Genomic DNA, 25,221 nt, shown 5'->3' with positions numbered 1-25,221 from the left:
GAGTAAACCAGTGGATGGAAGACCTTTCTCTCTCTCTGCCTCTCTGTAACTCTGCCTTTCAAATAAATAAATAAATCTTTTTTAAAAATTAGAATTCCGTGGGAACTTTTTTAGTTGTTACATCATTTACATACTGCAGTGTTCAGAAACTTTAGTGGACAGGGTTTGTATAACCAGATTGCTGGGCCCAGTGCAAAGTTGCTTATTCAGTAAGTCTGGGTGAGAACTAGGAATATTCCTTTCCAGTTATTTCTCAAGTTCTCCTGCTGATTATCTGGGCTCCAATTTGAAAACCACTGATCCATCCTATCAGACTAGTAAGGCTACATTTTGGAAAATTTCCCAGGTGCTTGTGATAGATCTGTCTCCTAACCACTAATCAACTCTTAACATTCTCATCTAACATCACTGGATCCTTTCAAACATGTGGTACTCATACTCTTCACACATTTAGAGAAATTGTGATTATGCCCTTACACACACACACACACATACTTCAAAAATTTGTGGAAGAATTGAAGTAAAAGACAAGTTTATTTTGGTACAAAAATTTTTGAAATCATATGTATGAGGAGTATTCAATAACTTTGTGTAAAATTCCTGTTATAAAAACTATGCATGAATCAAACCATGCATCTACACCCAACTAATCTTTGACAAAGGAGCTAAAATTAATCCCTAGAGAAAGAACAGTCTCTTCATCAAACGGTGCTGGGAAAATTAGGTCTCTACATGCAGAAGTAGGAAATATGACCCCTACCTTACACCTTATACAAAAATCAACTCAAAATGGATTAAAAATCTAAATCTACAACCTCATACCATCAAATTACTAGAGGATAACATAGGGGAAACTCTGCAAGACATTGGAATAGGCAAAGACTTATTGGAAAAGACCCTAGAAGCACAGGCAATCAAAGTCAAAATAGACAGATGGGGTTACATCAAGCTAAGAAGCTTTTATACTGCAAAAGAAACACTCAGCAAAGTGAAAAGGCAGCTTACAGAATAAGAGAAATTATTTGCAAATGATAAAATTGATAGAGGATTAATATTCAGAGTCTATAAAGAGCTCAAGAAACTCAGTAACAATGAAACAAACAATCCAGTTAAGAAATGGGCAAAGGACTTGAACAGGCATTTTTCAAAAGAGGAAGTTCAAATGACTAACAGACACATGAAAAAATGCTCAGGGTCACTAGCCATCAGGGAAATACAAATCAAAACCACAATGAGGTTTCACCTCACCCCAGTTAGAATGGATCTAATACAGAAATCAGCAAACAATAAATGTTGGTGAGGATGTGGAGGAAAAGGCATCCTAACCCACTATGAGTGGGATTGTAGACTGATAAAGCCACTATGGAAGATAATGTGGGGATACCTCAGAAAACTGAAAGCAGAAATATCATATGACCCAGCCATCTCACCCCTGGGAATTTACCCAAGGGAAATGAAATCAGTATGTGAAAGAGTTATCTGTACTCCCATATTTATTGCACCTCAATTCATAATAGCTAAGATTTGGAATCAACCCAGATGTCCATCAACTGATGACTAGAATAAAAAATTATGGTCTATATACAGTATGGAATACTATTCAACAGTAAAATAGAATGAAATCTTTTGCAACAAAATGTATGCAATTGGAAACAATTATACTTAGTAAAATAAGCCAATCCTAAAAAGACAAACACCATATTTTTTCCCTCATCTGTGGTAACTAATAGAGTACCAAAATGTAATGTATACAAGTGAAATTGATGTTTTGAGATTCAATTATTTTTAGAGTCTTTGTCTCTATTATTGAGAAACATTTTTTTCTTCTTACTATTTATTGAACTCCTTACTTACTGTATGTTATATTTATGATCATTAAGTAAACTGAAAGTAGATAATTGTAAAATTGAGAGAGAAAAGACAGAAAGGAAGAAGAGTGAGAGCATAGGCAGGAGGGGGCATAGAGTTGGAAGTATCACTATGTTCCTAAATCTGAATACATGAAGTACTTAAAATTTGTATACCTTAAACAACAATAAATAATAACTATGTATAGATTTCAAAATTTTGTGCCACAATATCTATTTATATACCAGATTCTGCAAATACATACTATTGGTGATTTCTTTGTCTAATTAGAAAATGACAATCACTATGTTTGTAAATTTGAATTTATGAGATGCATGAAGTTTGTATACCTTAAATAAAAGGTTTCTGGAGAAAAAAATGACATCAATCAATTTATGGGAAAGTGCCCCGTAATTTGATTTAAAGCAACTCTAAACTGTGTGAATTAAATGGCTGGAAGACCAGTAATGTTGAAACACTCCAAATTCTAATCCTCAAACTTTCTCCCCTATCTGTAGTGCAGGGTCCTGGAACTGTCTCCCTTCCCTCACAGCCAGGTACCCGCCCTGACAATTCAGTGTACAGGTCCTTTTGGGACTGGGCTATGTGCTACCAAGTCTTTGTGATATTTTAGTAAGGTAAATTTTCATAGTTGAGTTGCACCAAATTGTATCATAATTAATTTTCAGCTTAGTTTGATCTTTAAGCTAAATTTTTAAAAATATTATTTATTTGTTTGAGAGAGTTAGAGAGAGGGAGAACTAGAGGGAGAGATCTTCCAGTCCCTAATTCACTGCCCAAATGGCTACAACAGCTAAGGCAGAGCCAGGATGAACCAGGAGACAGGAGCTTCTTCCATATCTCCCATGTGGGTACAGGGGCCCAAGTATTTGGGCCATCCTCTGCTGCTTTCCATGGCACATTAGCAGAGAGCTGGATCAGTAGTAGTGGAGCAGCCAGGACTTGAACTGGCATCCATATGAGATGCAGGTGTCGCAGGTGGCAGCTTAACCAAGTATAACACAATGCCAGCCCCCAAAAATATTTTTTTAATTTATTTTATTCATTTGAAAGGCAGAATGACAGGACTGTGGTGGGGGCTGGAGAGTGGAGATCTTCCATTCGCTGGTTCAGTACTCAAACGGCCAGAGCTGATCCAGGCTGAAGCCAGGAGCCAGGAACTCCACATCCAGGTCTCCCACATGATGTCAGGGGTCCAAGTACTTGAATCAGCCTCCAGTGCATCAGTAGGAAGCTTGCTCAGTAATGGAGTAGTGGGAACTTAAACTAACATGTCGATATGGGAAGCCAACGTCTCACGTGGCACCTTAACCCACTGCACTATAATGCTGGACCCTGGACTAAGAAGAGTTTATTAGAATTGTGTGTGTGTAAAGATTTTTATTTATTTATTTGAGAGGTAGAGTTACAGCCACAGAGGGAGAGACAGAGAGAGAGGTCTTCCATCTGCTGGTTCACTCCCCAAATGGCCACAACAGCTGGAAATGAGCCGATCTGAAACCAGGAGGCCAGGAGCTTCTTCCAGGTCTCCCACAAGGGTACAAGAGCACAAGCCCTTGGCCCATCTTCCACTGCTTTCTTAGGCCATAAACATGGAGCTGGATCTGAAGAGGAGCAACTGGGGCATGAATCAGTACCCATATGGGATGCCAGCGCCGAAGAAGGAGGTTTTGCCCACTATGCCGCAGTTCTGGCTCCAACAAGATACATTTTTTAAAATATCCCTGTTAAAACCTATGAGGTGGGCTGGCGCCATGACTCAACAGGCTAATCCTCTGCCTAGCGGCGCCAGCACACCGGGTTCTAGTCCCGGTCGGAGCACCGATCCTATCCCGGTTGCCCCTCTTCCAGGCCAGCTCTCTGCTGTGGCCAGGGAGTGCAGTGGAGGATGGCCCAAGTCCTTGGGCCCTGCACCCCATGGAAAAGCAGGAGAAGCACCTGGCTCCTGCCATCGGATCAGCGTGGTGTGCCGGCCGCGGCAGCCATTGGAGGGTGAACCAATGGTAAAGGAAGACCTTTCTCTCTGTCTCTCTTTCTCACTGTCTGCTCTGCCTGTCAAAAACAAAACAAAACAAAACAAAACAAAAAAAACCCTATGAGGTGATCTGAGAAAGAAACAATTGTTATTTTAATAGTTACCAGTTCTATTAAAATTACAACATCTTAGAGCTTAAACACAAGGCACAAATTGGGTTAATAAAATCATAAAATGTTGCAAACACAAAATATTATTTTAAAGTATCTTTTTTTTTTTTTGACAGGCAGAGTGGATAGTGAGAGAGAGAGGCAGAGAGAAAGGTCTTCCTTTGCCGTTGGTTCACCCTCCAATGGCCACCGCAGCTGGCGCGCTGCGGCCAGCGCATCGCGCTGATCCAATGGCAGGAGCCAGGTGCCTCTCCTGGTCTCCCATGGGGTGCAGGGCCCAAGCACTTGGGCCATCCTCCACTGTACTCCCGGGCCATAGCAGAGAGCTGGCCTGGAAGAGGGGCAACCGGGACAGAATCCGGTGCCCCGATCGGAACTAGAACCCGGTGTGCTGGTGCCACAAGGTGGAGGAGTAGCCTATTGAGCCACGGCGCCAGCTATTTTAAAGTATCTTTAAAAACAAAAGTCAGGAATCCAGATTCTAGATGTGCTTTGGGCAGTACTCGGCCATGTGACCTCCCACAAATAATGATTCCCATGGTTGTCAATTTCCATATCTGAAAGAAATAGTCTGTAACCAGATGTACAGAATATTGCAAACAGAAGGATTCCAACATAATAAAGACCCTTGGTACTCAACCTAGGGTTCCTCCTTCTGTCAAGTTAATGATGCTTTGTCTGTGAACAACAGGCAATGAGCCACTTTTCTGCCATTAATTCTCCCATGAACTCTCTCAAAGGGTACCAGCTTTCAGTTTTGTAGAAGGAAGAAAGCAATTATAATATGAAAGAAAAAAATCACTCCTAAACTGATCACTTAAAAAAGTGAGCCCAACCGTATTTCCAGTTAGTGGTGGGTCTAATTTTGTTCTTACCTTCAGTGTCTATTTTCTTTGACGATTACTTAAGTTTTGTACTCCTTCAACCACATAATTCAAATTCAGCAGGAAAGAAAATCTATGGCAAATTTAAGATAAGGAGACTACAAAAGAGAAAGATTTGAATATCAGGGGGTTAAAGAGACATTTGAGGCTTTACTATTTTGGACTCCTCCTACCACCCTCAGAGTGAACTTTTTGTAGGATCTTTCCGAGAATGTTAATTGTGAGGTGAGGATTTGTGGGCAAATTTACACTAAAATAAAACAAAACCTTATTGTCCCTCTCTGTTACTCTCTGATACATTTGGCTGCAGATATACTCCTTGCTGGAAGTGTGACATGGATAAGGTTAACTTGTTTTCATAATTTTAAGTGTAAACTTTGAAAGTAGTGACCCCTTGTTATACATGGACTCACTTTAAATGGCCCATTTCTGGTACCAATTATCCTCAGACATCATTACTGCCTATATTTTAAAATGCCTGATGGAAATAATAAATTTAACCACAGTCAACCTGCCCAGGTTAACTAAAATATCGAATTTCTTTGGCTTTGGCCAACAATGTGTCCACCAAGTGTGGCATATCTGTATATTTTACACCGATCAAAAGTAGTGATTAATAAGTCTCATTAATAAAAATATGAGAAAGGATTTATTAGTTATTAGATGCAATTTGGTTAGTAAAATTTTCAAACTGTTGGGCACACAATGAGTGAGTAAATAATAAAAAATAAGAATAGATTGGGATTTGACAACATACACTGGCCCTTACATTTTATGGAAGCAGAAACTGAGGCCAAATGAAGTTGCAAGTTGCCAAGAATCCCTTTCCAACTCTGAATTTTTATTTGTCTAAAGAAGCTATACTGCGTTTCTAAGCCTTCCATGTGTTACAGGGTGCAATAAATCTCAGTGGTGATAAATACGTTCAGCTACCACCCATTTCCTCTGCAGGTAAATCCCATTCCATCATACCTTCCAAAAGTGACTGCTTAATTAAAGCAACCTTATGGCTTGTGTTATAATGGACTAACATTTAGGTTCCATTACCTTAGCTCAGTAAGCTCTACTAGTAAAATATATATTTAAAAACATGTGCAATATATGCATTAAATCCCCCTCAGAGAACATGCGTCTTTAAATAATGAGGAAAAAAAATGTTTGGCAAAAGCATTTTGTGTTCTGCTGAACTCAGTACGCTGGGCAAGATGGTTTATGAAACTTAAGGCAAAAACACTGGTCTCTGCTTTTCTCTGAATTGTTTGTTCTCAGGAGGACAAAACTTTTCTTAATTTGTGGTATTTAGATGCTCTCTGTAGTTTCCCTGTCTTCTAAGATAATGGACTAAGAAATAAGGAAAATATTCATTTACATGCTCTCGTGAGTATATTGTTGATAATCTTTTGAATATTTGTTTTCTGTGAGTCATATTAACAGTTCCATAGAAAATTAAAGGTTGAAATCAAAGAAAAGACCTCTCAATGCTGCTGACTGACCAAAGCCACTGGGATTAGACACAGCTCTTGAATTCTGTCTGACCCTGAAAGACCTCTGATGGGAAAAGGTTCGGGCCGCCCCAACCAAGTGACTGCTACCTAAAAACGAAAGCAATTCTCAGACCCAACCGCTCCACAAAGAGATATGTAGGTAACAAACACTATGAGCAAGCAGGTTCAGAAACAGTTCTTACAACCCATTCTGTACACTGAAAGCTGTCAGCTATCTGTGCCTTAGGTATTCTGCATGCTGAAGACAGAGAAAGCAACGACTCTCAGGCAGGAGTCTGTGCTTGTAGCCTGTCTCAGATCCTACTGCACTGGTTTCAAGATCCCCTGGATTCCTTTTTTTTTTTTTTTTTTTTAATGTGTTTATTCTATCTGAGACAGAGAGAGAAAAATTTTCCATTCTCTAGTGCATTTCCCAAATGGCCTCCAGGGCTAGGGCTGTGCCAGTCCAAAGCCAGGAGCCAGGATCTTCAGGGTCCACATGTGTGCAGTGGCCCAAGCAGTTGGATCATCCTCCACTGCTTTCCCAGGTACATTAGCAGGGAGTGGTATTGAATATGGAGCAGCCAGGACTCAAACCAATGACCATATGGAATACCGGTACCACAGGTGGCAGCTTTACCAGCTAAGGCACACGCCGTCCCTCCCACCCTCCGTGGATTCTTATAGAAGTAGAAAGTAGTTCTAAAATAATTCAGCAATCCACGATTACCTTTAAGTCATCCATGATGCCCGGCTTCTGATATTCTTCATGCCTATAAATAAACCATGAATTTCCCCAGATAAAAACCACATCTGACATTTACTATGCTAATTAGCCAATCTCAAGTATTGAGACACAGACAGCTGAAGCACTTGTACTAGTTACCTCCAATAAAGTGGCATTTTCTGATAAATTGCTTGCTGACCATCTCTGGAATATCCATTAAAATCACTGACTGTCCCTTGACTTAAAGCCGAAGCTAATAGGCACATCTGTGATATTCTACTGTTTATCCTGGAGCATTTTAAAATAGATTACAGACTTCATAACTAAGCCCTGATGATGACGATTATTAGACATTTCGAGATGGCATTTATAGCAGTCAACAGTGAAATAATGAAAAGAAATTCTCTCTGGAGTCTCTGATTTTGTTTCTTAAGCTACGGTGTATTTTCTTAGTCTGGGGAGTTAATTTTTATTTCACCATATATTTCAATCTTTCTCGGGATGGATTGATAAATACTATTCATGGCAGAAGTCTCAAACAGTTAATTTGCTTCTATGTTAAATGTAGAGCCTATTATATTTTTCTTAATCCCTGTTGATTTAAAGCACTCACAGATAGAGATGGTTTTAAAATTAAAAAAAAAATGCTACTGTGCTTTTCTTTCCCCTTTTAATGCTAGTTGCTAGGCATTAGAATTGTGAAAACTATTTTTAAAATTAAAAGCACTTTCATTATCTTGCTCTTATGAATTCATATGTGTACAGAGGCATCTACTGAAAGAGTGAACAGGATTTGACACTGAGTTGAGAGAAATTGTCATTATGGCCAATCATCCAAAGATGTGTACTTGGAGCTGGCATTCCAGAAAAACTAGCAGAGCCAGAAGGGGGAGATTTAAATGTTACTGTCCTTTAAGCCCACAATCCTGGGGAAGTCAATTGACATTTGTTGAGTCATTATGTGTCTGGCACTGTGCCGAGTACTTTCCATGCACTATTTTATTAAATACATTCACAATAATCCTGTTAGGGATGCCAACCATATGGTATATAGAGTTGTTAAAAGAACAGACCTTGAAGCCTTGAAGACCCAGGTTCTAATCTTGGTCCCACCATTTTTGTCTCAGATCTTTCCTCAAACTCAGTTTCAATATCAATATGTATTACCATTTTCCTTAAGGGGCTAGTGTGTGTGTGTGTGTGTGTGTTCTTTAATGGCTGATTTAAAAAATATTTTTTCTATACTTTCAACACTGCTGACTACAAATCCGTGACTTTTCCACATCAAGCAATTCTCTGCTTCTCTGTAAATACCAACTGGGTATCTGGGACCCCAAAAACTGCCTACTACTTCAGATGCCGCTTGTAGTTACTGAGTCCCCACACTTCTGTCTGACATGGCTACCAATCAGGGTTCCTGTGTCCCATTACTCAAGTTCAAGGGTTTGCCAAAACTACTCAGAGAACTTAACAGTTACCTGTGTATCATAAGGCATTTGACCAGGAGTAGCACAATGGCCGATGCATTGGAAAAGGTACAGGGAAGGGCGTGGATCTCCCATGTGTTCTCTGGATGCATCACTCTCCTCATACCTCCCTGTGTTTACCAATGAAGAAGCTCTCTGAATCCCAATACTCAGAGTTTTGATGGTTCCTTTACAGATGTATCATTGAGTAAGTCATTGTCCATTTATGACTAAGTTGATGCTTAGCTCCTTTCCCTTCCCTGGAGGTCAGGGTTGGGGCTGAAATTCCCCATTGGTTCCTCAAACAACAATTACCCCTATCCTGAAAAAACTACCTCATCATTATAAACTCAGGTGTTGTTGAAATGGCCGTATGAAGTTATAACAGGTGTTCCTCTCACCCCATCAGCCAGGGAATTCCAAGGGTTACAGAAACTCTTGAGCCAGAAACCAGGAGCAGAAGTCAAGTATATCTTTCCTATTATGTCATACTGGCATATCATTATCACTGAAAAGTAGTGTGTGTTTTTTTATTGTTGATGGAATAACATTGCTATCAAAGATATATGTTATAAGCTGAATTGTGTCTTCCCAAAACGAAGTTGAAGTCCTAACACCTAGTACCTCAAAATGTGACACTATTTAGGCACAAGGCCTTTTAACAATGTGCTAGAGTTCAAATGAGGTTGTTAGGGTGGCCATTATTCCAGTATGGTATGCTTAGAAGAGGAATTTTGGACACACAGAGAAATATAGAAGTGTGTAGACACAAGAAAGATGTTGTGAGGATGTGGGAGAAGGCAGCTACCATCAAGCCAAAGAGCGAGGCCTTGGTGAAACAAATTTCTCCAGCACATCAATTTTTTTAAAAAGATTTACTTATTTATTTGAAAGGCAGTGTTACCGAGAGAGAGAGAGAGAGAGAGAGATCTTACATTCACTGGTTCACTCCCCAAATAACTGCAACAGCTGTAGCTGAGGCCATCTGAAGCCAGGAGCCAGGATCTTCTTCCAGGTCTCCCATTGGGTGCAAGGGTCCAAGCACTTGGTCATCCTCTGCTGCTTTCCCAGGCACATTAGCAGGGAGCTGGATCAGAAGAGGAACAACTGGGACTGGAACCAGCACCAATAAGGGTATTGGCGCCACAGGTGGCAGCTTAACCCACTACACCACAGCATGGCCCCCAGCACTTCAGTCTTGGACATCTATCTTTCAATACTGTGAGAAAATAAATTTCTGTTGTTTAACCGATCCAATCTGTGGTATATGTTGTAGCAGACCTGGTAATGTATACAAAATAGAAACATAATTATTCACATATTGTTACTGACATCAAGTTAGTTACATATTTTAACATTTTATTTATGTTTTACTTATTTGAAAGGCAGACAGTAAGGGACAGAGAAATAGTCAGACAGACACAAAGAGATCTACCTTTCTTCTACCTTTTTCCTCCCCAAAACATGGTAACAGCTGGAGGCAGTCTAGGCTGCAGTCAGGAGCTAGAATCTCAATCCATGTCTCCCTGGCAGGTGGAAGAGACTTAAATACTTGAGCCATCACTTGCGGCTCCAAGGGGTCATATAGTTGGAATTGGAAGCAGCGTTGGGGCTTGAACCCAGGAACTCCAGTGAGGAATTAGGGTACCTCAAGCAGTGGCTTTACTTCTCAAATGCCACCCTTAAATATTTTTGAAATAAAATGTTCCATTATCAAATAACTTCAATGTAGAAATTGAAATGAATTATCAGGGGACACACACACACACACACACACAGAGTCTTTCGTGTGGCAGAATAGCAAAAGAGATGCATTTGCAAGAGTCCTTATAAAGTTTATGTAAGGAAGGGGGCAAGTGAAATGTAGTATTAGGAGCATGTATTCATTTAGTGTGTGTATACTTATCAAGAATGTATTGTGCCTTCTGTGCTGACTCCAGGTAACAGAAAGATACATGTAACTGTCCTTCGAGAGTTCAGAGGCAGACAGTAAATTGTGCATTTTTGTGGAAACATTCCAAACTGTTCAAAGAGGTGGTGAATGATGATTTTCTCATTTCCCAGAGGGCTAAGAAAAAGGAAGCAGAGGAGTCTGCAAATAAAATTCTACTATTAACTGTAGCATTAGAAATAAAGCAGAAAAATATACCTGGGAAACAGTTATAGAATCTAAGCATTTTGTAGGTACCTCTGTTGCTGCTCCCCTTTAAATTTTTTTAAAAGTGTGTCCATATCTCTCCATGTGCACCTTTGCTGTGCTGACCAAGTTCCTGTTATCCTACTTCTACACTGCAATAGCTGATGACTTCCAACCTTGTGACTCTGTGATCCATCTTTCACAGAGCAGTCAGGGCGATTTTTGTAGTCCTAAATCTGATCATGCCATTCCAAATATTTCAAAGGTTTTCTATTTCCATTTGAAAAGAATTCAAGGTCCTTTCCTTTACCTATAGGTTCTGTGTGATCCAGCTTCTGCCTACCCTGCTGACCTCTTTTCCAATCACTACCTTCATACTCACTTCTTTCTGTTTTGCGAGCATGCTCAGCTTCTCTCCATTTTAGAGTTTTGCAACAGCTATTCTCTCTCTACCTAGAAAGCCCTTACTCTAGGTGTACACATGCCTGTCCCATTCTTTGCATTTCAGCTCAAGTATAATCTCCTTAAAGGGACATCTTCGGAGTACACATTTTAAGGTTACCCACCAGGTACAATATATCAGATAATTTCACTTTTATAGTAAAACCTCTCCTTAATCGGTATTTCCTTACTTGTTTCTTATCTGCTTGCTCCTACCTGATCTGGAATGTAAGCACTCTAAGAGTCATGCACTTGCCTATTTTATTCAGGGCTATATCCTAGCATCCAACATATCTACTCCATAGTAGGCACACAATTACTATATTTTAATCAATGTACAAGTATAGATTTGCAAAGGTATGGCCATGGTCAAAGTCAGGGGTACCACTTACCCTGGAAAAGGGAAGCTGCAGTTGGGATAAACACCTTGTCCATTTAACCTGTTTGAGCATGGACTCTGAACTCTTTGTTCATGCTGTGCTGTGGATTAGGCTTAAGAGAAGCACTTCTAAAAGTAGTAGTTTTAAAACAAATGAAAATAACAACTACTTAAAGTAAGAACAACTATTTAAACTCAGAGAAATGATCTAAAAAATAAATTCTATTTGTTCAGTTTCTTGGAGAAGGAGCCCTTGTGATGATCTGCAGGGCCTATGAAACTCAGTGGTAGAAAGAATTAAGAGATGGATTCTGTTTTGCAAGTAAATGCTGACTCTGTACAAACAAGTAAAATGTAAACTTCAATCCTGAATTCAATTTTAAGAAAAACTAACCTGAAAAGTCCCTTTTGGTCTGAGGTGCGATTTCCAGTTGAAGTATATTAATTAAGTTTAACTCTACTCACAAACTCTACTAGCTTGATAGTTTTTTGAGTTGATCTCAATTGGATAAAATTGAAATGTTTATGAACGTTTTCACATTTCAAGGATTTAATTGATTTGACATGGGAGGATAATTCACTGAAACTCTTAAAAAGATTTATGTTAGAATGTAAAACTTGTCACAATAATATAATTATTGTGATAGCAATTTAGACTGTTTTACTTTTCCTGGCTCTCAAATTCAGGACTAGGTTTGAGGTCAAACTTTTGTTCATAATTGGCAATTTTATAAGAAGCAACTAAGAAATGGAAGGCAGGTGAAGATATAAAACCCTAGAATGCTTAAATGTGCTGTAAAACTATTGTAGATGTCACTGGATTTTACCAAGTATTATCCGTTCTTTTTTCCATCTACTGTGGCTTTTCAGTTAAAATTTTGTTTATAAAAGGAATTTATTACAGCTCTACCTAAAAAAAAAAAAAAAAAAAAAAAAAAAAAAAAAAAAGAATGTAAAACTTGTAGGTTAACTTTGTCATAATTTAATTCCATAGTTCCTTCTTGGAGCATATGAGTTAGAACAAAATATTCAAAATATACATTAATCACTGACTTAGTTTTTGTTCTTTAGAAGATTAGAGGTAAGAAATTTGGCAGTAAATATGGATCGCAGTACTCCACAAATGAGCAATTATCTGGACTTGAAAGCTTGCAGAAAAAATTAGTTCATCTTAGTAATCCTTTACAGATTTTAGCTCCTTTGTTAATGGACTATTTCATTATATCTAAACAAAATGCACAGTTATTAAAGGTCATGTGAACATTTTTTTCATCCTCTCTAATGTAATGCATGGCATTTGACATTCTTGTTGTTGTTCCAGTCACTCTTCTGGTACTAGAGACAGATGAGAAGATATCTATCTGTTTTTAAGCTACAGTATAAAAAAAAAATTCCCATTCATTGACTGGTTTCATTTCTTTGTAAAAGATTTATTTCATTTATTTGAAAGGCAAAGTTACAGAGAGGGGGGAAAGAGATAAAGAGAGAGAGAGATCATTCTCTCAGGTCTGGGCCAGGCCAAAGCCAGGAGCCAGGGACTGCGTCTGTGTTGTTCACATAGGTAGCACTTAAGCCTGAAAGACAGAGAGAGACAGAGAGGGGGTATCTTCTGTATTTCAAATAAAGAAGAAATAAATAAATAACATTTAAAAATGTAAAAAGAATTAGGGTATTTGGCACAGCAGTTAAGCACCACCACTTGTGGTGCTCATATCCTGTATTGGAGTCCTTGAATTTGAGTCCTTATTCCTTTGTTTCCATTCCAATTTCCTGTTAATGCACACCCTGAGAGGCAGCAGGTGATCTATTAAGTGACTGGGTCCCTGCCACCCATAGGGGACACCCAGATTGATTTCAGTTTCCTTGTTCTGCCTGGCCTAGCCCTGGCTAGTGCAGCCATTTAGAGAGTGAACCAGTAGATGGAAATTCTCTTTCTCTCTGCCTCACAATAAACAAATAAACAAATATTTTTCAGAAGAATGAGAAGAGGAGTCAGGGAGGGGAAAAAAAGGAAAAGGAGGGAAGAAATCAGAAGAACTCTAGGTACCACCGGCCCCACCATTGTTGTCAGTGTGGATTTTCTCCCTGTTCCCTCCTGCTTGCCTGAAGACTTTGGTAATTCCTATTCTCAGCACTTACTATCCTCTGAAATACAAGCGAATAAGTTAATTTATTCCCCTACTTCCTTGATAGTTTTAAAGAGTTTCTGACACTGTCTCGCTTTGCTCCCTATATGTCACAACTGTTAATTTTCCAGAATGATGTGGTTTTAGAGTTTTATCTAAACAGGCATATAAGCATTTTCCAGAAAAACAGAACTAGTAAAATATATATAAATGACAAGAAGAAAGACACAGGGTTGGAGAGAGCACTTTGGAGCAGTGGGTTAAAACCATGGCCTGCAGCACAAGCATCCCATATGATCACTGGTTTGAGTCCCAGTCACTCCACTTCTGATCCAGCTCCCTGCTAATGCACCTGAGAAAGCAGTGGAAGATGGCCAAGACCCTGGGCCCTTGGATCCATGTGGGAGACCCGGTAGCAGCTCAGTAGGAGAGAAAAACCATTGTATTCTGTTTCAAAAGACTCTGAAAAAGTATCCTCAGACATCAGAATTAACCTAATTTTTCCAGGTCTGAACTGACCACAATGGCTTGCATATTTTGTCCAATGTAACTTTTTCACTTAGACTCTTTATCAGAGCCCATATTACCAGGAATTATTCAGCCTTATGAGTGTAAGGGAGTGGGGTAGTGTGATGTCAAGAGAGGTACAATTTAGTCCTTTTCGGAGAGATTAGCAGACATTTCTTCAGTTATAAAAGATTTTAATCCAGTATCTTTTTGAGAAATCTTCATTCTAAAATTACTAGAAACATTTAAATTCTTTAAACTCACATTTCATGTTCTAAAACTACAAAACATTATCCCTTTTCCAGAAGCACTCGTTTTCATTTTGCATATATATTTCTGTATTGAATGCCTTCTAGCAATTTGTAACTCCTTTCGAGTTCAGAAGCTCCTGAAACATTCATGCTGACACTGAGGGGTCGCTGTGTTGTTCTGTAGTCATTTTACTTGTGATTCTTCCAATGAAAAATATTTAATCCTTGAACCTTCACGAAGTGAGAGAAATAGACTGACATCAAAATGCAGATGAAAACATCTTTACATTTGTCTAAACAAAGATTGAAAATTGATTTAAGCTCAAAATGATCATAGATTTTTCTTTTAACATACTCCACTATTATTTTCATTTTTTAAAAAAGATTTATTTTATTTATTTGAAAGACAAATTTACAGAAAGACATAGAGACAGAGAGGTCTCCATCCCCTGGTTCACTCCCCAATTGGCCACAATGGCCAGAGCCAAACTGATCTGAAATCAGGAGCCAGGAGCTTCTTCCACGTCTCCCATGTGGGTGCAGAGGCCCAAGGACTTGAACCACCTCCTACTGTGCTTCCAGGTCACAGCAGAGAGCCGGATTGGAAGTATAGCAGCCAGGACTTGAACTGGCGCCCTTATTGTTAGGAAACTGGTGCAATTTTAGCCAGGTGGCCGCATGGCCCAGCTACCTGAGCCAGGCTCCACCCCCATCCTAATGGGATTCGCTGCTCCTGCTTCCCTGCCCGCCCTCCGGCAAAGTTTTAAAAGGGCCTGTTCCTGAACACATGCTCTCTGTTCTCCTTTCCTCCTCTCTTCTCTGCTCTATCTTCTCTCCTCACTAGCTCCTCTCCTCTGGCTCTCTCTCTCTTATACTTTCTCTCTTTTTCCTTCGCTGCCCCTTCACCCCAGTCTGTTGGGTGTTCCCCAATAAACCTTTTCCCTTACTCCGGTGTTCAGTGTGTTTTGCGACAGCTAACATTAATATATAACACTTATGAGATGCCAACACTGCAGGGGGCAGCTTTACGTGCTCGACCACAGCTCAGGTCCTTCATTGTTATTTTCAAAATAAGATAATTTGGACTGAAAAGTCATTTTACAATATATATATTAGTTTATGTTGAATAACTTACCACAAAAGTAACATTTAATTTTAAGTATGGATTGTGTTGTTAGACTGTGGATACTTAAAGTCTTTGTTATACTTTTTAAAAAAGATTTTATTTATTATTTTTAAATAATTTTATTTATTTATTTGAGAGGTAGAATTACAGACAGAGAGAGGGAGAGTCAGAGAGAAAGGCCTTTCTTCTGCTGGTTCACTCCCCAAATGGCCACAACAGCCAATGCTGGACCAGGCTGAAGCCAGGAGTTTCCTTTGTGTCTCCCATGTGTGTACAGGTGCCCAAACACTTGTGCCATCTTCCATTGCTTTCCCAGGCCATTAGCAGAGAGCTGGATCAGAAGAGGGCCAGTCAGGACATGAACTGGCGTACCCACATGGGATGCTGCACTGCAGGTGGAGGTTTAGCCCACTATGCCACAGTGTCAAGCCTGTTTCTCATACTTTTTAGTGGGACAAAACTAATCCATTGAGGAGGCCTGTGCCTCAGTTACCAGCTTAATGAAGGATCATTACCCTATTAGCAATGCCCCATTTTGGTGGGGGTGGTTTTGTACCACATTCCTGAGTTCCAAGAATTTTCCTTTGCAGCATGAATGATATAGTTTTGCTCTGTTTGACTAGTTCATTTATAGAGACATCAAGTCCACACAATTTAGGGGAAGGAGGCACAGGATCGTAAGGAAAATGGCTTTAAGAAATTATCCCAGTGCATGAATTTGTTTGCAACAGTACTCTGAGGATTGTCAAAAATGCTACTGCCTAGGAGTAACTTGTCAGTGTCAGAGTTGTGGTATAAAGAGTAAAGTCACTGCCTGTGATGCCTGCATCCCATTTGGGTGCTGGTTCATGTCCCAGCTGCTTCACTTCTAGCCCACCTACCTGCTGTTCACCTGGGAAAAATGGCGGAAGATGGCTCAAGTGCTGGGTCCCTGCCACCCCCAGGGAGACCAAACGAAGCTCCTGGCTCCTGGCTCCTTGCTTCAACCTGGCCCAGCATTGGCTGTTGCGGCCATCTGGGGAGTCAATCAGTGGATGGAAGATCTCTTTTTGTCTGTCTCTCCCTCTCTCTGTAACTCTTTCAAATAAATAAATAAATAAATATTAAAAAAAACTTGCCTTTATGACCCCATTGTATTCCATCCTTGTGTTAAACTCTATTTATCAGTGCTGGTATAGCTGTAAATGTTTCCTGTGTGTTTACCATCAGCTGCTCCTCCACCTTCACCAGAGTCTGGCTGATGTAACATATCCCTGTAGAAAAAATCATATTGTAAAAATAACTTCCAATGATTCCATGAGATTTGAGCCCCAGGCCATTGATTATAAGTACTACTCAGCCATTATCAATCCATGTGTCTTGTCAAACCAATTTCTTATCCCTAGAGAGATTGCAGAGTCTGTCCAAGCATCAGTGGTTTACCATAAGAGTACACTAAAAATCTGGCTTTGATAGTTTCTTCTTATGGCTTCTACCTTTAGAAACCTGGGTACCTAAGATAACAATGTTGGAAGATGAAGTTTCTGAAAATGGTGTAAACTGACCAAAAACTTCAAGAATATGCATTAAATATAGTACTGAATTGGTAGAACTTAGTCCAGAGGAGTTGCCTAAGGAGGGTGATGACTTCTCAGAATATACAGAGTAAAGCAAATTGTATAAGCTTTAAGTGCCATGTCTGGTCCAATGTGGAGTTGAAAAATGATAGGAATCAAGGCTTTACCTTCTGAACTCATAGGTTGGAGCAAACCATAGAACAGATTACCAGAGCCATGTCACCCAGAGCTGCAGAGCTACCCCATTTGCCCACAGAAGCTAAGCCTGAGTCCCACTCAGACAGATGATCTAGCTGGGGCATCTAACATGATGGATACCCAAGTAGAAACATTGTAGATCTGCCATTAGACTTGAGTAGAACTGATGAGTCCTACTGCTAGAGAGCAAATTTGAGAATATTTGAAGGAATGTTTTCAATGTCAAAAGAAATGACAAGACTGTGACTCTCTATGTGTATGTGTGTGTGTCTATACATATGAGTAAGTTTTTTCAATTTGTAAGGATACACACCTCTTCACCTGTGTTCGTTTAGACATTGTTCAGAGGATTTGTCTTCAGTTGTTTTTATTCTGTGAATCATTTTGTATTATGTTGTTTTCAATTTACAAATTGTACTGCTTTAGATCTTTTGAGATCCGAAGTTAAAAATGTGTTAAAAATATGACAGCAAATTTATACTCAGCCTAGCACCACATAATTTCAAGGTTTGACATTTCCATTCTAGAACCAGTAGATTATTTTTGCTACAAGAAGGATAAGAGAACGCCAGAATAGATATGCCTTTTTTGATGAAATGTAGACACTTTCAAGTTTCAATGTACTCTCATAAGGAGAGATGATGGGTTTTCAGGTCTTCCTTTAATTCAATTAGTTGAAAATGGAAAAGTTGATTACATATAATTTTTTTAAAGATGTATTTATTTATTTGAAAGGTAGAGTTACAGAGAAGCAGAGGCAGAGAGAGACAGACGGTCTTCCATCCGCTGGTTCACTCTCCAAATGGCCACAACAACCAGAGCTAGGCCGGTCCGAAGCCAGAAGCCAGGAGTATCTTCTGGGTCTCCCATACAGGTGCAGGGGCCCAAGGACTTGGGCCATCTTCTACTGCTTTCCCAGAGCATAGCAGAGAGCTGGACTGGAAGTGGAGCAGCCAGATTTGAACCAGCACTGATATGGGATGCTGGCACTGCAGGTGGTGGCTTTACCTGCTACACCACAACATCGGCCCCGATGATTACATATAATTGTAACTTTGCTTAACCATAGGACTTCCATAATACTGATGGTAGGGCAAATGCAATTCTTTCACAAGTAAGTATTCTGATTTAGTTGATGACATCCCAGAAAGCATTTTGTGGTAATGTTTTAGATATTAGTCAGGTTCTATAAACTTAACTAAAGCAGGTAAAGAGTATTACAACATTTTTAAAGCTATAAAAAACAATGTTTTATCTTTTTGATTTGAAGCTTATTCTTTGAATGTTTTCCGTTAAATCAAAGTTACTTACATATCATGGCTTCTGTCTTTCACAAGTACCAATTTCAAGGCATAGTCGATTGTATATAGCCTTTCTTACAATATGCATATGGTCAGCAATAGCTAAGAACCATTAAAATGAGCTTGATGTTAGGTACATAGAACAAAGGTTGTGTCTAAAATTCTTTAGCTAAGGCATATATTTGAAACACAGAAGATACTTTCTACGTTGGAATAATATAATTAAACCAGCAAAGGTAATGCCTTTTCTGTTGATTATCACATTTCCTAACTTGTGTTCCATTTGACCCTACTCTTCACCTACATTACTTGTAATTATCACATAATGGATATTCAATGACACTGCATTTTCAGTTCTCTTTCCTACTGCTACCTGCTTCCCTTGACTGCCTCATCTTCTAGGTTCCTTATTTGTAGACCCATCCCCGAGCAGGTCCTCAAGCTTTCACAGCAAGTGCCTTAGTATTTTCTGTATGTTAATGATTTGCAAATTTGTCGTTCTTTCTTTGGATCAGGCCCCTATCACATAATTCTGTCTCTCTAGCTACTCATGGTACTACCTAAAATTGTAACCAGAGTGAAATGACACATGAGTCCACATCTCAGCAAATCTGGAGGGAGACTTCTAGAAAGAGAAAACAAACTTGGTGTTTTGGAAGAATAGCAGACAGTTCAGTTTCTCTGGGATGTGGAGAGAAAGAGGAGAATGCGAAGACAGTAGACTAGATTAGAAATATTGTAGAGAAATGGAAGGCCACAATTTTTGCATGGTACACCTCAGTGAGCTGAAAGAAACAGTTTGAAAAGAAAAAATGTTTAATAATTGGACAGTAAGCCCTTTCCAACCTTGGAGATGGCAGGTGGATAAACTTGTAATACAATACATAAGTAATAATTTTACAAGTAAGGGTTTGTTAATTTAGACAAATCTTATACTATGAATCATTTGATTATCAAGATGCTTACTAACTTAGATCTAATAAAAATCACAGAATTCTTTCTGAGAGGTAAGGAACCAAAATTTTAAACCTACCCACATAAAGGTATTTCAACAGAGTTGACAAATTTCTCACTCCAGAAACTATTGAAGAGTTAAGTATATACATAGTCTAGTGAAGGGTGGTGATCTGAAATCTCTTAGCAAAACACTATCATGCTTTAATTTGTGAACAGGTTTTTATCCTAGTGAAGTAGAGTATTAGAAAACAAATACTTCTTGCTTAAGTGTTCTCATAGCAGCAGTTTCCTTTATGGTTCAATCTATCCCAAGGTTTATCTTTGCCTATATGTTTGTTGTGTATGGACATGCAGAAGGGATATGTCATGTTCTTTCTGAATGATGGCACTGTAGAGGTTCGGTGCTGTGGTATAGTAGGCTAGCCTCTGCTTGTGGCAATGGCATTCCATATGGGAGCCGGTTCAAGTACTGGCTGCTCCACTTCCTATCCAGCTCTCTGCTACAGCCTGGGAAAGCAGTGGAAGATGACCCAAGTGCTTGGGCCCCTGCACCCATGTGGGAGACATGGAGGAGATTCCTGCCTCCTGGCTTCAGATTGAATCCGTTTGGGGAGTGAGTCAGCAGATGGAAGTCTTCTCTGTCTCTCCCTCTCTCTGTCTGTAGCTCTACCTCTCAAAGAAATAAATAAATCTTAAAAAACAAAACAAAACAAAACAAAAACCAAAGTCAGGAAACCTAACTAGGTCTGAGGCTCAGACTCACCATGTCTAAGCACTTTGCCAATTCATAAGTCTGACTATCACAAGGAGGTAACTTTACAGATGTCATTGATTGGGGCTGGCGCTGAGATGTAGCCGTTAAAGCCACCGCCTGCAGTGCCAGCATCCCATATGGGTGCAGGTTCGAGTCCTGGCTGCTCCACTTCTGATCTAGCTCTCTGCCATGGCCTGAGAAAGCAATAGAAGATGGTACAGGTCCTTGGGCCCCTGCACTTGACTGGGAGATCTGTAAGAAGCTCCTGGCTCCTGGCTTCAGATCAGCCCAGCTTCAGCCGTTGCGGCCATTTGAGGAGTGAACTAGTGGATGGAATAGTTTCTCTCTCTCTTCCTCTCTCTCTCTCTCTCTCTCTCTCTCTCTCTCTGCCTCTGCCTCTCTGTAACTCTTTTAAGTAAACTAAATCTTATAAAACAAACAAACAAAAAAGTCATTGAACCTTCTGTGTCCCTCTTTATCTGTGAAATGAGAATAATAAAACACTTAGAAAAAAATAAGGCTACTATAATTCAAAAAAGCCCCCATTCATGATTTCAGTGGAATTGCCTTTAAGGACTCATATGTAAAACACTATGAAAATTGGGTTGAATGCATTGATGAAAGGGTACATTCTTACAAAATACCACATATATTTTAATTTTAATTGAAAAGCAGAGACAGAGAGAGAGACAGAGATCTCCCATTCACTGATTTACTCCCTAATTGCCTGCAAGAACTGGAACTAGAGCAGACCAAAAGCCCGGGGTCAGGAACTCAGTCCAGGTCTCCCATGTGGGTGTTAGGGACCCAAGTACTTGAGCCCTTACCTGATACCTCCCAAGATGCACATTAGGAAAAAGCTGGAATAGAAAGTGTAGCCTGGACTCAGCTTCAGCACTCTAATGATATGGGATGCTGGCTGCTGGAGCACTGAACATTAACTGATGCACCAATTGCCTAACCTCCACATGTGTTTTAAATGTTACTGTCTCACAGGCTGTGTAACCTAATGCATTATAGAAACAGACAGAAGGGTAAATGCATGGTAATCGCATAAGCATCTACAACTGTCAGAAAATCAATACTTCTTCAAAATAATAAACCAGGAAAATCTCCTTTATTTTTATCTTTCCTGGCCAGAGAAAATTGTGATAACAGTTTGCTAGTGAGAATCATCCTTAATTTTTTGCAAAAGCAATTTTTACTGCAGTGTAGGCAGGGCCTTAAATACATTCCTCACTACTGCATCTATTTTTAATTTCTAATTCAACATGGAGCTCTTAATTCACTGTCTTTACATTGCAGGCTGCTTACAAAGGCTGCGGTGAGACAACTAGCTTTTATTGAATACTTTATATGTAACTTTTCTCCAGGAATGACACAAAATGGATCTCTTTTTAAAATGTAATAAGTATATATCTGGTGATTTTTTTTTTCCTACTGCAATGTTCAAAACAGTTTCCTGAATCCGGGACAATGCTCTCCCAGCTAAACAAATATCAATAAAGCACAGTCTGGACATGCACAAGATTAACCAAACTTAATGTTTGAAGGTAAAGCACAGCGAAGTCAACTCAAAGCAATCACAATTTTTTAATAAAAGCTTTATTTATTTATTCTCTACTTGACAGGCAGACTAACAGAGGAAAAAAAGACAGAGGGACAAAGAGAGATCTTCCACATGCTGGTTCACTCCCCAAATGCCCAAAACAGGCAGGGCTGGGCCAAGCTGAAGCCAGGAGACTGGAACTCCATTTGGATCTCCCATGGGGGTGGCAGAGGCCCAAGTACTTGGGTCATTCTCTGCTGCCTTCCAGCATGCGTTAGCAAGGAGCTGGTTGGAGTAGCTGGGACTTGACCAGCATTCTGCTATGGGATGCTGGTGTCCCAAGCAGTGGCTTAATCTGCTACACCACAACACCTGCTCTGGGCAGCACAAAATTCTTTTTTTATATTTTTTATTTTTTACTTGAGAGTCAGAGTTACACAGAGAGAGGAGAGGCAGAGAGAGAGAGATCTTCTATCCGCTGGTTCATTCCCCAATTGGCCACAACAGCCAGAGCTACACTGATCCGAAGCCAGGAGCCAGGAGCCTCTTCTGGGTCTCCCATGCGGGTGCAGGGGCCCAAGCACTTGGGCCATCTTCTACTGCTATCCCAGGCCATAGCAGGGAGCTGGATCAGAAGTGGAGCAGTCGGGACTGGAACCAGCACCCGTATGGGATGCTGGTGCTTCAGGCCAGGACGTTAACCCATTGCGCCATAGCGCCGGCTCCCGAGCACAAAATTCTTAGTAATGCTTAGATTTTTTTAAATTTTATAAGCCTGTGCCGGCCGGCCTCTCTCTCTCTCTCTCTCTCTCTCTCTCTCTCGTTCTTAAGTCTGAATTTTGGATTTGCTTTTGAAAACAAATGCAGGTAATAGCCCAAATACTTGAGTCCCAGCCACCCACATAGGAGACCCAGATTAAGTCCCAGCCTCCTAACTTTGGTCTGGTCCAGATTCAGCCATTGCAGGCATTTAAGGAGTGAACTGCCAAATGGACTTTCTCTCTATCTGTTTCTCTGTGTTTTTTGAACAAAATGAAAATAAATAAAATAAAGATTAAAAATTGTATCAGCCATTGGACAAACTATTTTAAAGCACAGGAGATGCACATTTACTTTGCTTAAATATTTATTATTATTTATTTGAAAGGCAGAGTTACAGAGAGAGTGGAAGACGCAGAGAAATCTTCCATCTGTTGGTTCACTCCCCAAATGGCCACAATGGCAAGGACTGGGCCAGACTGAAGCCAGGAGCCAAGAGCTTCTTCCAGGTTTCCCATGTGGGCCTAAGAACTTGGGCCATCTTTTGCTGCTTTCCCAGGAGCAATAGCAGGAAGCTGGATTGGAAGTGAAGTGCCAGGACTCAAACCAGCGCCCCCCATATGGGACGCTGGCATGACACACAGTGGCTTTTTACCCACTATGACACAACTCCCTACCAGATGTGAATTTTCCTTTCCCCCATAGGCAGGTATGGACATTTAATAGTCTCCATTGCTCTCCTTATGCCACCACCTAGTAACATGCATCCTAATGCAAAGTCTGCTGTGCAGTTTGATGTCTTCTTGATTATCTTTCTCAGCTGAAGCACTCCTGTGCAGCAATGGGAGATCACCTTCTCATAAACTTACTTGCCCCTCCTCTTTCTCCAGCACAGGGACAGAGTTGTCAAAGGCTTCATTCGCACAAGCTATGATGACAGCAAATTTCCACATGCGGAGGCAGAGTTCTAGAGCAACAGGTGAAGCCATCCCCTGTAATGCCAGACCCCATATCAGGTCAGAGCACTGGTTCAGGTCCAGGCTGTTCCGTTTGTGGTCCAGCCCCCGATAATGTGCCTGAGGAAGACAAGCAGAGCATTTTTGTAAATATTTTCCCACAAATTTTGTGATGCATTCACTTCCAATTCATATAAAACATGAAGCAACAGATAAAGCTTAGTATTTATGTGATTCTAAGATTTTACGTTTAAATGTGGACATAAAAAACTAATCTTTGGTGATAGAAACAAAAATATGATTGTTATTTTGCAGTGTGGCTAGTTACTGACTAGGAAGGAGCCTGAATAAGCTTTTTATTATCTTCTTTTGAGAAGTAGTGTTGTTTTTTTTTTTTTTAAGATTGATGTATTTATTTATTTGAAAAGCAGAGTGACAAAGAGTGATGTTTTTGAGAGACATTTCCCATCTGCTGGCTCACTCCCTAAATGTCCACATCAATCAGAACTGGGCAAGGTCAAAGTCAGGAGCCACGAACTTCATCCAGGTCTCCCATGTGGGCTTAAGGGGCCCAGGTACTTGCTTCATCCTCTGCTGCCTTCCCAGTCACATTTGCAGGAAGCTGGATGGGAAGCAGAGTAACCAGAATTTAAACAGGCACTCGGATAAGTGATGTCAGCCTTGCAAGTAGCAGTTTAACCAACTGCACCACAACGCCAATGTCTAGTGTGGTAGTTTTTTGGGTGAAATCATACACATATCATCTATCTGCATATCTCAGATTAGAGCCCTTTAATCTATGCACGCTATGCTAGTCAAAAAGGTATATGTTTATTTATGGATATATGTACATTTATTTGTGTGAATATATATATATGTGTGTATATATGTATATGTAGGGTTTTGAAGGTTCATGGAAATATATACAAGGAAGAAGCTATGCATACATTTCAAAAAAATTTTTCACTGAAATAAATATATTTTTTGATTCCATTTTCCATGAACTTCTTGAAGTATCCTTATATATGCAAGCAATAAAAGTCAAGGTCATAGAAATAGAAATTGGAAAGGTGATCACTAGAGGAGAGTGGGGAGGGACATGGGAAATGTGAATCGAATGGTATCTAGTTTCAGATAGACCAGAAGAATAAGTTTCACTGATCTGTAGTGCTTACTGGTCATTGCTAATAATATGTATTTCAAAACACATATATATATATGTAAATACATATAATAAAATGTTTCAAAATTGCTAAAAGAATAGATTTTAACATCTTTACCACAAAAATATGTTGATACAGTAATTAGTATGTTAATTAACTATATTGAATCTATCTATAATGTGTATATAGATCATACCATCACTTTGTACCCCATAAATATATACAATTAGCATTCATCAATTAAAAATAAAATAATAAAGTAATTTAACCAGGAAAAGCTTTAGACTCTGGTGAAAATCAGATCCAGTTGCATCATAAGGATATATTACTTTGATTTAATAGTTAATGTTCATGTAATGCTAATTAGCAATATTTGACAAAAAGTTTGTTAGAAATTTATGTATTCAATCATAACCTTTGTGATATATAATCATAAAGTCATAAAAATGATTTTTTATTCATCTCTTATTTGGGGAAAAACTAGAC

Source organism: Lepus europaeus, chromosome 2, assembly GCF_033115175.1.
Source record: "Lepus europaeus isolate LE1 chromosome 2, mLepTim1.pri, whole genome shotgun sequence".
NCBI lineage: Eukaryota > Metazoa > Chordata > Mammalia > Lagomorpha > Leporidae > Lepus > Lepus europaeus.
Note: the sequence above shows the minus strand (reverse complement) of the source record.